This window comes from Microcebus murinus, chromosome 4, assembly GCF_040939455.1.
Source record: "Microcebus murinus isolate Inina chromosome 4, M.murinus_Inina_mat1.0, whole genome shotgun sequence".
Taxonomy (NCBI): Eukaryota; Metazoa; Chordata; class Mammalia; order Primates; family Cheirogaleidae; genus Microcebus; species Microcebus murinus.
In genome coordinates, this window is record NC_134107.1 from 45,743,262 (window position 1) to 45,756,634 (window position 13,373).

At 32.7% G+C, this 13,373-nt stretch overlaps 1 protein-coding gene across 9 annotated transcripts in view; it reads left to right on the forward strand.

Moving 5' to 3' along the window:
- SOX6 (SRY-box transcription factor 6) overlaps positions 1 to 13,373 on the forward strand; it is a 631,508-nt gene that overhangs the window by 79,086 nt on the left and 539,049 nt on the right. The gene's annotated exons all lie outside the window — the stretch shown is intronic.

Below are 13,373 nucleotides of genomic sequence, written 5' to 3' on the forward strand. Positions count from 1 at the left end.
AGATAGGGGTCTAGTTTAATTCTTCTGAATATGGATATCCAATTTTACTAGCACGATTTATTGAAGAGGGAGTACTTTCCACAATGTATGTTGGTACTTTTGTTGAAAAATCAGTTGGCTGTAAATACATGGATATACTTCTAAGTTCTCTATTCTGTTCCATTGGTCTATGTGTCTTGTTTGTTTTTATACCAATACCATGCTGCTTTGATTACTATAGCCTTGTAATATATTTTGAAGTTAGGTAGTGTGATGCCTCCAGTTTTGTTCTTTTTGCTCATGATTAGTTTGGCTATTCAGGCTCTTTTATGGTTCCATATGAATTTTAGGATTGTTTTTTCTATTTCTGTGAGAAATGTCATTGATATTTTGATAGAAATTACATTGAATCTGTAGATAGCTTTGGGTAGTATGGTACTAATTCTTCTGATCCATGAGCATGGGGCATCTTTCCTTGTGTTTGTGTACTTTTCAATTTCTTTCATCGGTGTTTTGTAGTTTTCCTTGTAGACGACTTTCACCTCCTTCGTTAAATTTATTCTTAGATATTTTATTTTTTTGTAGCTGTTTTAAGTGGGATTGCCTGCTTGATTTCTATCTCATCTAGTTCATTATTGGTATATAGAAATGCTATTGATTTTTGTATGTTGATTTTGTATCCTGGGGCTTTACTGAATTTGTTTATCAGATGTAAGAGCTTTTTGGTGGAGTCTTTAGGTTTTTCTAGATGTAAGATCACATCATCTGTAAAGAGGAATAATTTTGACTTCCTCTTTTCCAATTTGGTTGTCTTTTATTTCTTTCTCTTACCCGATTGCTCTGGCTAGGAGTTCTATACTTGTTAAATAGGAGTGGTGAAATGTGGGCATCCCTGTCTTGTTCCAGTTCTTAGAGGAAAGGCTCTCAGCTTTTTCCCATTCAGTATGATGTTGGCTATGGGTTCGACATATATCACCTTTCTTATGTTGAGCCATAATCCTTCTATGCTGAGTTTATTGAGAGTTTTAATGATGAAGGGATGTTGATAAAATGCTTTTTCTGCATCTATTGAGATGATCATATGGTTTTTATCTTTCATTCTGTAGATGTGATTTATAACTTTTATCAATTTGTGTATGTTGAACCATCCTTGTATCCCTGGGATAAATCCCACATGATTGTGATATGTTATCTTTTTGTTGTGGTGTTGCATTTGGTTTGCAAGTATTTTGTTGAGTGGTTTTTCATCTATGTTCATCAGGGGTATTGGTGTGTAGTTATCTTTTTTTTCTTTTTGGCTTCTTGTCTGGTTGGTTCATCAGGGGTATTGGTGTGTAGTTATCTTTTTTTTCTTTTTGGCTTCTTGTCTGGTTGGTATTAGGGTATTGTTGTCTTTGTGAAATGAATTAGGGAGAATTCCCTCCTCTTCAATTTTTAGAATAGTTTGAGGAGAATTGGTGTTAGTTCTTCCTTGTAAGTTGAGTAGAATTTGGCTGTGAAGCCATCTGGTCCTGGACTTTTCTTTTTGGGGAGAGTTTTTATTACTGACTCAATGTCATTGCTTGTTATTTGTCTGCTCAGGTTTTCTGTTTCTTTCTGATTCAATCCTGGTAGGTTGCATGTGTCCAGGAATTTCCTTTAGGCTTTCAGATTGTTGGTATATAGTTTTTTATAACAGTCTCATGATCTTTTGTATTTCTGTGATATCAGTTGTAATGTCTTCTTTTTTATTTGTGATTTATTTGGACCTTCTCTCTTTCTCTCTCTTTTTTTTTTTTTTTGGTTCGTCTATCTAGAGTTTTATCAATTTTGTTTACTTTTCATAAAAGATAAACTTTTTGTTTCATTGAATCTTTTTTTTTTTTTTGGTCTGCATTTCATTTGGTTCTGCTGTGATCTGTATTATTCATTTTCTCTCACAAATTTTGTGTTTGGTTTCTTCTTGCTTTTTTATTTACTTAATGTGTATTGTTAGATTGCTTATTTGAAATCTTTATACTTTTCTGATATAGGCATTTATTGCTATAAACTTCTTTCTTAGCACTACTTTTACTGTATCCCATAGGTTTTGTTATGTTGTTTTTTGATTTTCATTTGTTTTAAGAAATTTTTTGAGTGTATTGTGTGATCACAGCTCACTGCAATCTTGAAGTCCTGAGTCAAGTGATCCTCCTGCCTCAGCCTCCCAAGTAGCTGGGAATCCCAGTGCATGCCACTGCATCCAGCTAATTTTTGTTTGTTTGTTTGTTTCATAGAGACAGAGCCTCACTATACAACCCAGATTGGTCTTGAACTTCTGGCTCAAATTATCCTCTCACCTCAGCTTCCCAAAGTACTGGGATTATAGGCATGAGCCAGCATGCTGACATGAGAGCATGTTGTTTAATTTCCATGTATTTCTACAGTTTCTAGAGTTCCTCTTATTATTGATTTGTAGTGTTATACCATTGTGATCAGAAGAGGTATTTGTTATGATTTTGATTTTTAAAAATTTGTTGAGACTTGTTTCATGTCCTAATATATGGTCTATCCTGGAGAATGTTCTGTGTTCTGATGAGAAGAATGTGTACTCTGTAGCTGTTGGATGAAATGTTTTGTAAATATCTGTTAGGTCCATTTGGTCTAAAGTGTAGTTTACATCCAATATTTTCTTGTGAATTTTCTATCTAATACTGAGAGTGGGCTGTTGATGTCCTCCACTATTATTAAATTGGAGTCTTAGATCTAATATTTACTTTATATATCTGGGTGTTCCATTATTGGGTACATATATGTTTAGAATTGTTATATCCTCTTGCTGAATAGATCCCTTTATCATTATATAATGATCTTATTTTTCATTTACTGGTTTTGACTTAATATCTTTTTTATCAAATATAAGTAGAGCTATTGCTGCTCATTTTTGGATTCTGTTTTCATCCTTTTACTTTCAGTCTATATGTGTCTTTATAGATGAGGTGAGTTTCTTGTAGGAAGTACAAGTTTTGTCACATATTTCTTATCCATTCAATCTGTCTATATCTTTTAAGTAAATTTAATCTATTTACTTTCAAGGTTATTGTTGATATGTAAGGGCTTATTTCTCCCATTTTATTAATTGATTTTATTAATTGATTTGTTTTGTATATCCTTTATTCCTTTCTTTCTCTCTTATTGTTTATTATTGTGGTTTGGTGGTTTCTGTACTGGTAACAGTTGAGTCCTTTCTTTATTTGTGTGTTTGCTCTACCTGTGGGTTTTATACTTTAATATATTTTTATGATGGTGGATATTGTCCTTTTGCTTCCAGGTATAGGACTCCCTTAAGCATTTCTTGTAGAGGTGATCTAGTGGTAATGAATTGGCTCAGCTTTTGCTTGTCTGGGAAAGACTTTATTTTTTGATTTTTTTTTTTTTCATTTATAGAAGATAACTTTTTTTTTTTTTTTTTTTTTGGAGACAGGGTCTTACTCTGTTGCCTGGGCTAGAGTGCAGTGGTGTCATCATAGCTCACTGCAACCTCAAACCCCTGGGCTCAAGTGATCCTCCTGTCTTAGCCTCCTGAGTTGCTTGGACTACAGGCACGTGCTGTCATGCTTGGCTAAGTTTTCTGTTTTTCATAGAGATGAGGTCTCACTATCTTGCCAAGGCTGGTCTTGAACTCCTGGGATCAAGCAGTCCTCCTTTCTTGGCCTTTCAAAGAGCTAGAATTACAGGCATGAGCCTCCATGCCCAGCCAATGAAGGATATGTTTGCTGGGTATAGTATGCTTGACTGACAGGTTTTTATTTTTTTTTCTTCTTCTTTCAGTACTTTGAATATATTATCATATATTATCCCATTCTCTCCTCTTAAGATTTCTGCTGAGAAATCCACTGTTAGTCTAATAAAGATTTCTTTATAAATTACTATGTACTTACTCTTCTTCTTGTTTTTAGAATTCTCTTTGTCTTTAACTTTTGATGCTTTCACTATAATTTATCATGGAGAAGACCCTTTTGAATTGTATCTATTTGGGGATCTCTGAGCTTCTTTATCTGGATTCCTAAATCTCTTGCAAGACTTGGAAAGTTTTCAGCTTTATTTTCTTAAATAGGTTTTCTAATCCTTTTGTTTTCTCTTCACCTTATGAGACACCAAACATTCTAACATTTGTTTGCTTTATGGTGTCCCATAAGTCACATTGGTTTTATTAATTTTTTAAAAAATTCTCTTTTATTTATTTTTGCCTGACTAGGTTATTTCAGAACACCTGTCTTCAGGTCCTGAAATTCTTTCTTCTGCTTTATCTAGTCTATTATTGAAGCTTTCAAATGTATTTTATATTTCATTCAATGAATTCTTCAGTTCCAGAATTTCTGGTTTTTATTTTTTTAATGATAGCCATCTCATTGGTAAATTTCTCATATCCTGAGTTGTTTTTCTGATATCTTTGTACTGTTTGTCTGTGTTCTCATCTATCTCATGGAGCTTCTTTAAAATCATTATTTTGAATTCTTTTTCCAGAATTTCATAAATTTCTTTTTCATTGGAATCTGTTGCTGAAGTATTATTGCGTTCATTTGGAAATGTCATATTTCTTTGCTTTTTCATGTTTCTTGTGTCCTTATTTTGATATCTATGCATCTGGTATAAAAATCGCTGTTTTGGTTCTTCTTGGTGGAAGAGACAGGTACCAGATGCCTCTATCAACTGTCTTGAAGCTCCTCTCATTTTTTTTTCTTAACATAAGTATGATATTATACATATTTGTCTATATATTACTTTTTTAAAGTTTCATAATATATATTGAAAATATATGTATTAGGATGTATGGTGCTTTCTCATTCCTTTTAAATGACCATATTATATTCCATGTATGGGTGTACTATAACTTATTTAACCTCTCCTAATTAATGGATTTTTGATTAGTTTTAATCTTTTGCTATTACTAATGATATTACAGTGAATATTCTTATATATCCTTCTTTGTGTTCAGGTATAAATATATATGTAGGAAAAATTTATAGAGATGGAGTAGTGGGTTAAAGCTTATATAAAATTTAACTTTTAAATAAATATTATCAAATTGCTTTTCATAGTTGCTGTGTCAATTTGTACTCCTACCAGTAATGTTTGAGAGTTCCTGTTTCTTCATAACCTGGACCATAGATGTGAAAACTGATATATCATTATTTTATTTTTATAATTTTGAATTGGATTCCTTACCCTATGTTTAAATGTCAATTTAAAAAACATGTTTTAACCTTTTTATTATAGAATATAATACTCATGTAGAAAGGTGCACAAAACTAAGATGTTTTATCTATAACTGCCCACCACATTCCCCTGGCTAAGTAATAGACTGTATACAGCACTCTGAAGCCTCTTATGGTCCTCTATCAACCACTAACCCCTTCCTCCTCCAAAGGTTAAAACATCACTACCTCTCTTTTATTATAATCACTTCTTTGCTTTTCTTTATAGTTTCACCTCCAGAGTATGCATGCCTAAACAACACAGTTTCGGTTTGCCTATTTTCTATACTTTATATAAATGGAATTGTATATTATATATGATTTTGTTTCTGGATTGTTTCATTTCATATTATATCTGTGAGATCCATCCTTGTTATTTTGTGTAGCAGTAATCTGCTAGTTTTAATTGTTGTATAGTATTCTGCTGTATGACCATATCACAGTTTATCCATTCTACTCTTGACAGACATTTCCAGTTTGGAGATAATATGAATAATGCTGCTATAAGCATTCTTTTATACTTAGTGTACAAGAACATGTATTGGTAAATTCTTAGAAGCGGAATTTCTGGGTGATAGGATGTGGTATTTTTATCTATATTAGTTAAGAAATTCTTTTAGAATGTTTTAGAAATTCTTCTAATGTATACTTCCATCAGCACTATATGCGTGTTCCTATCATCAAATACTTTCTCCCATTATTTGTATTATCAGTCTTTATAGTTTTAATATTCTGGCAGGTATTTGATATCTCATGATTTTAATTTGCAGTTCCCTAAATATTAATGAAGTTAAGCACATTTTTATGTTTAATTTGGGTACAAACCAGTTTATAATCTTAGTTTGGGTTCCAACTAAAGTAGAGCCTGTGATGAAGACTAGGATTTAGCTAGCTCTTTGGGAGATAATCCTAGGAAGTAGAAGTGAGGGAGTAGTGAGAAAGGAGGTCAGGAAGAAGGAAAAGCCTTCTTCTTGAGGTCACACTATAAGTATTGGGAACTTGATTCTTCTAGTACCTCATCGAATAGCAAAGAATGCCTTCCTAAAGGAAGAGGGTCTGGAGCACTTACTTAGTACTGGCTAAGTGCTTCCTCCAGGAGCATTTACTCCTCCATCTTCTAAGCTGAGTCTGTGCTGGGCTAAATCTACTTCCATGGCTTTCAGAGAAGGTCCTGAAGCAGAAGCTGGCAGAACGTTCAGTGAGTGCTTGAGATGAAATACTTGCAAGGTAAGTCCAACCTTTCATGGGGCTGTCCATTGCAACTCTGGCTAAAATCAGAACTGAACCAAAAAACTCTTAAGGAGGCAAAAAGGGGCATCCTTTCTGTGTTGCAAATATTGTCATGCTTTGAGGTGCCTTTACTCTCTTATATCATTTGATGCACAGAAATGCTTAATATTTATGTAATCAAATCAAATATATCTGTCGTTCCCAGTTTGGTTAATGCTTTTAATTGTTTAAGAAATTGTTTAAGAAATCTTTTCTTATCCTGAATTTATGAGGAAAGTTTTCAACTTTTTTTTAGGCAATATTTTTTTTTTATGAGGAGGTGATGAATGATATGGATAATTTCCCCAGAAAAATACAAATCATTTTGTGCAACTTTTAGGTGTTCATGGAACCTTCAAAATCCTTCTGTGAAACCCCCAACCCCCCTTCATTGATCTCAAGTTAGGAATCTCTGATCATTGTTTATCTTTTGAGTGTAGACCCATAGACCACCAGGAACTGATATATGAGTATGATATAAGGTAGAGGCCAAGGTTTATTTTTTTTTCCCATATAGATGTCTAATTCTAATGTCCAGAATCATCTACTGATAAAATAAAAAACGAAACTCCATCCTTTCCTCACTGCTTAATAGTGCTAACTTTGTTGTAAATCAAGTACATATACCTGCTTGGTGTTTTTTTTCTCCCCTTCTTCTGTGCTCTCTATTCAGTCCCAAAGGAGTGTTTTTCTCCTCTTTTGATGGTTTCACTTGATCTTAACTACTATTGCTTTATAGTATAGTATAGTAGAGCAAGTCTATTCTTTGTGTTCAAGATTTTCTTCGATGTTTGGATTTTAATATATATTTTAGAATGAACTTAGTATGTTACATACACACACAGTTGGAATTTTGATTGGCATTGCATTGACTCTATAAATTAATTTAGGGACATAAATTTCTTTATAACTTTGAGTCTTCCAGCCCATGACATAGTATATTGCTCAACTTATTAGGTTTTTAAACTTACACTCAAAAATGTTTTATAGTATATTGCAATGAGGTCTTCCATATCTTTCCTTATAAGTTTCACTTAGATATTCGATATTTGTGATGGTTTTATATAAATAGTATTTATAAAGTTTCATATTCTGGGGATAATATGTGGAAAAGCAATATATTTTTTGTATAATATCCTGGCTTATAACAAACTTGCCAAACCCATTTATCAATTATCATTCTTTATCTGTAGATTTGCTTGGAATCTTTACCTATATAATCATATCATTTACACATTGTGACAATTTTATTTCTTCTTTTAAATTTTCATATCTTGTATTTCTTTTTCTTGCCTTATTGTACTATCTAATACTTCTAATGCAATGTTGAGAATAGAGGTAGCAGGCATCCTTGTTGCATTCTCTATCTCAAGGGAAATGCTTTCAACATTTTATCATTAAGTATGATGGTATGGTGTTTGTTTAAAAAAAATGTTTTTTGTGCAGTTGTTGGGAGTACTTTTATTTATTTATTTATTTATTTATTTTTTTTTATTAATTTTTTTTTTTTTTTTGAGATAGAGTCTCGCTTTGTTGTCCAGGCTAGAGTGAGTGCCGTGGCATCAGCCTAGCTCACAGCAACCTCAAACTCCTGGGCTCAAGCGATCCTCCTGCCTCAGGCTCCTGAGTAGCTGGGACTACAGGCATGCACCACCATGCCCGGCTAATTTTTTTTATATATATATCAGTTGGCCAATTAATTTCTTTCTATTTATAGTAGAGACGGGGTCTCGCTCTTGCTCAGGCTGGTTTTGAACTCCTGACCTTGAGCAATCCGCCCGCCTCGGCCTCCTAAGAGCTAGGATTACAGGCGTGAGCCACAGCGCCCGGCCGGGAGTACTTTTTTAATATGCCAACTAGGTCAAATTGGTTGATTATATTAATTAAATCTTTTATATTAATATTTTTCCTGGTTTTTAAAGTCTACTTATTTTATCATTTATCAGAAGTATTTTAAAATCTTCACTCTCATTATGGATTTGTCTATTTTGCCTTATATGTTTGCCAAACTTAGTAAATATTTTGAGACTATGTCAACTTATATGATCACATAATCTTACTGAAGCATAATTATCTATCACTATCTCAGGAAACAAGTGTTATGTAGAACACACTTTGGGAAACACCGAACTAGAAGATAGGCTTATTGCAGGAGTAGTTTTAGGGGGTCATAGATTAGAGAGCTATAAAGTTTCATTGGAATGCAGCTATGGCCACTCATTTACATATTTTCTGTGACTGCTTTTGCTCTATGATGGCAGAGTCGAAGAGATGTTACAGATACTATATGGTTCTCAAAGCTTACATTATTTACTATCTGGTCTATTACAAAAATGTTAGGCAATTACTGTCCTGCTAATAAATTGTTGAGCACTTACTACTTTGTGGGCTCAATGTTGCTTGATATTTTATGTAGATAACCTCATTTAATTATCCTAAAAATCTTTTGTGGTGGGTAATATGATTATTTTTATTTTACTGATGAGGAAACTAAGAGGCAGAGAAATTAACACATTGACCGCCATACTAGAAAAATAGTTTTTTTCCTTGGGGCCACAGTGTCTTATTATGAAAGTAGAATAAAAACCTTGAAAACCAAATGATCCCGTCTAATTTAATGAAAAATTTGTGATTTTTTCTTGTGTTCTCTGTGTGAGTTATATGCAACTTGAAAAATAGGTTCTTGGCCAGTCGCGGTGGCTCACGCCTGTAATCCTAGCACTCTGGGAGGCCCAGGCGGGCGGATTGCTCGAGATCAGGAGTTCGAGACCAGCTTGAGCAAGAGCAAGACCCTATCTCTACTATAAATAGAAAGAAATTAATTGGCCAACTAAGAGACATATAGAAAAAATTAGCTGGGCATGGTGGTGCATGCCTGTAGTCCCAGCTACTTGGGAGGCTGAGGCAGTTGGATCGCTTTAGCCCAGGAATTTGAGGTTGCTGTGAGCTAGGCTGCCCCCATGGCACTCACTCTAGCCTGGGCAACAAAGCGAGACTCTGTCTCAAAAAAAAAAGGTTCTTGCGGCTCCCAAGGTAAAGAGACGTGTGAGTTACATATGCTTCTGGGCTCAAAACTAGGATGAATTAAATACAACTCATGTGGCAGTTAATGTGTTAATAAATTGGCCATGGCCACATGTCTATTAATAGTGATAGAGCCAGGATTTGAACCTAGGTCTGCCTCCTAGCCTTCACATTCTCTCACTTTACTAGACTACCTTCTGGTTCCTATTGTTCTAGTAGAGTGTGAAGTAATGGAATAAATAGTAAAGAAGGTTAAAAAACTCATATTGTGCAGTAAAATTGTTACTCTAGGAGGTTAGCTAAGGAAGTACAGCTGGTTTTATTTTGAGATGTGTCCTTATAATTACTTGGCCATAATAATAATAAATGTTACATTCTTTAAACATGTATATTTGCAGAATAATATTTAAATAAGTAACTCCCTAGATATAATTTTATATTATGCACAAACTCTTAACTATTTTAAATTGATTCTGATAACTAAATCTCCATTGGTAATTTAGAAAATATTCTTCTTTCATTCTGATTAGTCATCCATAGAATCTATCCTAATAGAAGGAGAAAGTAAATATTTTAAGGACAAGCATGCCCATAATAATAATTACTACCATTTAGAGAGTACCTGTTAAGTGGCGGGGACTGTACTAATTGCTTTACATATATTATATAATTTAATCTTAGCAACAAATTTGTGAGGCAGAATAGTATTATTGTGTGCATTTTAGAGGTGAGGAAACAGGAGTTACTCATCAAGGAAAAAGTAGTTAATCTATCTCATTCCAAATCTTCAGAGGAATATTGCTAATTCAAAGGAAGTTAGGTAATTCTATTGGCTAAATTAAAACTCTATTATATAATAGAGTGGATATACACCACAAGGATTTTCCCCATGCTATTGTCTAGGATTCCAAATAAAGTTTTTAATAACCACATAATAGTATGCCTTGTGAATGGGGTGTATTTAAAACTTTCACTTATTTTTGGATTTAGGATATAGAACCCAAATGACTAATTAAAGAGATTTACTTGCATGTTAATTATAGTTTAGAAAAAACTCTCTAAATGTTGGTTAAAAGTGTGATATTTGTAAGTGTGAACTCTGTATGAAATAGAATTTCATACTCGTTTGCTTAATTTTTCCAACTAAAAATGTTCAGCATTATGTAAATTTAGAAAAATACAAAAAGTGGAAAGAAAAGAAAGTGTTTACCCATTGTCCCATACCCAGTGCCAACTTTTGTTATCAGCTTAATAATTTGTCTCAGTCTTTTTCTTAAGCATAGGCTTTTTTAAAAAAATATTTTTATTACATTATAAATTTTTCTTCTTCTTTTTTTTTTTTTCTTTCTTTACCCTCTTGAATCAAAGCAGACATAGCATAGGCTTTTTTTTTAAGTGTGTAAATACCAGCTAGCCCAAAGTACCTGTAAAGCATGATTTGTCATTTTGTTTTCTCAGCATAGGAAGTCTCCTCATGTGGCCTGAATTACATTAGTGTTTGGTAGCCTCATTAACAAAATAATTCATGCTTAGAGCTTGAAGATGCCTCAGAATCTGAAATGTTTCTTATATATATATTTTTTGTCATTTCCCCCACCTGTACCTGTGTCATTGTATTTTTGAGTATATCTGAGTTAAGATTTTGAGTTAGTGAGATAACAATTTTTCAAAAGTGTGTAAATATAATTTTTATCCCTTTTTTTGTCTTGACATTATAACATGAGCATTTTCTCATACTATTACCTAGGATTCTAAACAAAAATGTTACTAACCACAGAATTTTCTTCCTACCTAGTGGGTTATATTTTACTTAGACTTTCACTTATTTTTAGATATAATTGCTTCAAATTATTATTGATTATTGCCATTTTACATCTTTTTTTTGCTTTTTAAATTATAAAGTAATATGTTCATGTTAAAAATTCAAATATAGAAAGGTGCAAAGTGGGAAGTAAAATATCCCTCGTGAAGAGTTTCTTGGCTATTTTTCTAGATTTTTTTAATGCATATGTAAGCACATTTATATCTATCTTTATTTTACATAAATGGGATCCGCAACCTGGTTTTTTTATTTTACTCTTTTAAATAATACTAGAATAAATATATTCACACATAAATTCTTTTTGTGTTTCTAATTATTTCCTTAAGACAGATTCCTAGAAGTAGAGCTGGGTCAAAGTGATAGACACTTTGAAGGCTCTTAATAAATATTTCCAAATTTAAAACATAGGTGTTTTAGAAAGAGTATGCTAATATCATCAAACTATGATCATGCTATGGTTATCACTTCTACTAACTTTAGGGAAACATGGTGTGCCAATATCCTAAGACCTTTTTATTAATATAAAGGCCTAATCATTTATGATATAAGTAGATAAATATATAATATAGGGATAGGTATCACATTTATATTCATATGTATTATGGATATAACACATTTACATACATATTTGTGCCTATATAATATGTATGTTTGCACACACTGTATTTGTTTAATCAAGGCAGGTCTAGTCATTTTCCCTTACAGTAGATTTCAACTTACTGTTTTAGATTTAGCATTGTTATTCTTATTGATATTAGTTAGAATTATCTTTTTCAGCGTCATTTTTTAAGGTTGTAATTTGGTTTAAAAATAAGGTGTGTTTGAACCTTAGTTTAATCTTTACCCAATTTTTAATTTATTTTAATATAAGTAGAACCAATTTTAAATTTATTTTAAAATAAAAATAGCCTTTTTCTCTGATTATTCAAGAAATGAATGCCAATACATGTAAAATAATTCAGACAATATGGAAAGAAATAGAGAAAAAAGAGAAAGTCACTTATAATCTCAACAGTCATCAGTAACATTTTGCTGTATATCATTCCTTTTTCTTTTATGCATGTTTACATACTTGTATATATTGCTCTCATATATATCTCAACATGAGTGTTATTATAAACAACACTCAGTAATATTTTGCTGTATATTCTTTTTTGTATTCATATTCATATGTACTCATACAATTTATTTGTTTTTAATAGGCTGTGGATACCATTCTTACTGATAAATATGGATATACGTCACAATTATAATAATCACATTGTACTCTATTTCGTGTTTGAACTTTAGTTATTCCTATGTTGATGAACCTTTGGTTGTTTCTAGCTACTTTATTTTTTATTTTTTTTAGAGACAGGATCTCACTCTGTCACTCAGGATAGATTGCAGTGGCATATCATAGCTCGCTGTAACCTTGAACTCCTAGGTTCAAGTGATCCTCTTGTCTCTACTTTTTGAGTAGCTAGGACTATAGCACTAGCACTCCTGGTTAAATTGCTTGCCATTCTAAACAAAACACCACTTCAGTAAACATTTCGTATGCATGCCTTTATCCATGTGCCCAAGAATTTCTTTAGGATAAAATAGAATTTTTGTATCAAAGGCCAACTACATTTAAAATTTGGATATATTGGAAAGAAGATCTTTTACTTTTTATAAGTAACAGTTGCACTATTATTGGTTTCTCTTTCCTCCAATTGGCCCCAAAGAGAAAACACCAAGGGAGAGTACATTTTAAGCCGATAAACTGCAGGATATAAACCTAACAGACCTCACAAAAACTTCACCAAAAAGTGAGGATTGGGCAGGGAAAGAAACTTCAATGATCAGCACACTGCCAGCCCACAGACTGTAGAGAGCTCTCACAGTCAGATGGTGTGGCCAGGGTACCCCAAACCCAGGGCTGAGTTTCAAAATACTATAAAATTTGAAAAGTTTTGTATGTTAAGCTATTCAGGATTTCTCCATTGCTGACTGATACAAAGCACAATAAGATTGTACTTTTAGAGACAGCAGCTTCAGACTCAGAAAAGGGTAATGAGATGAGTTTCACATGGCTAAAT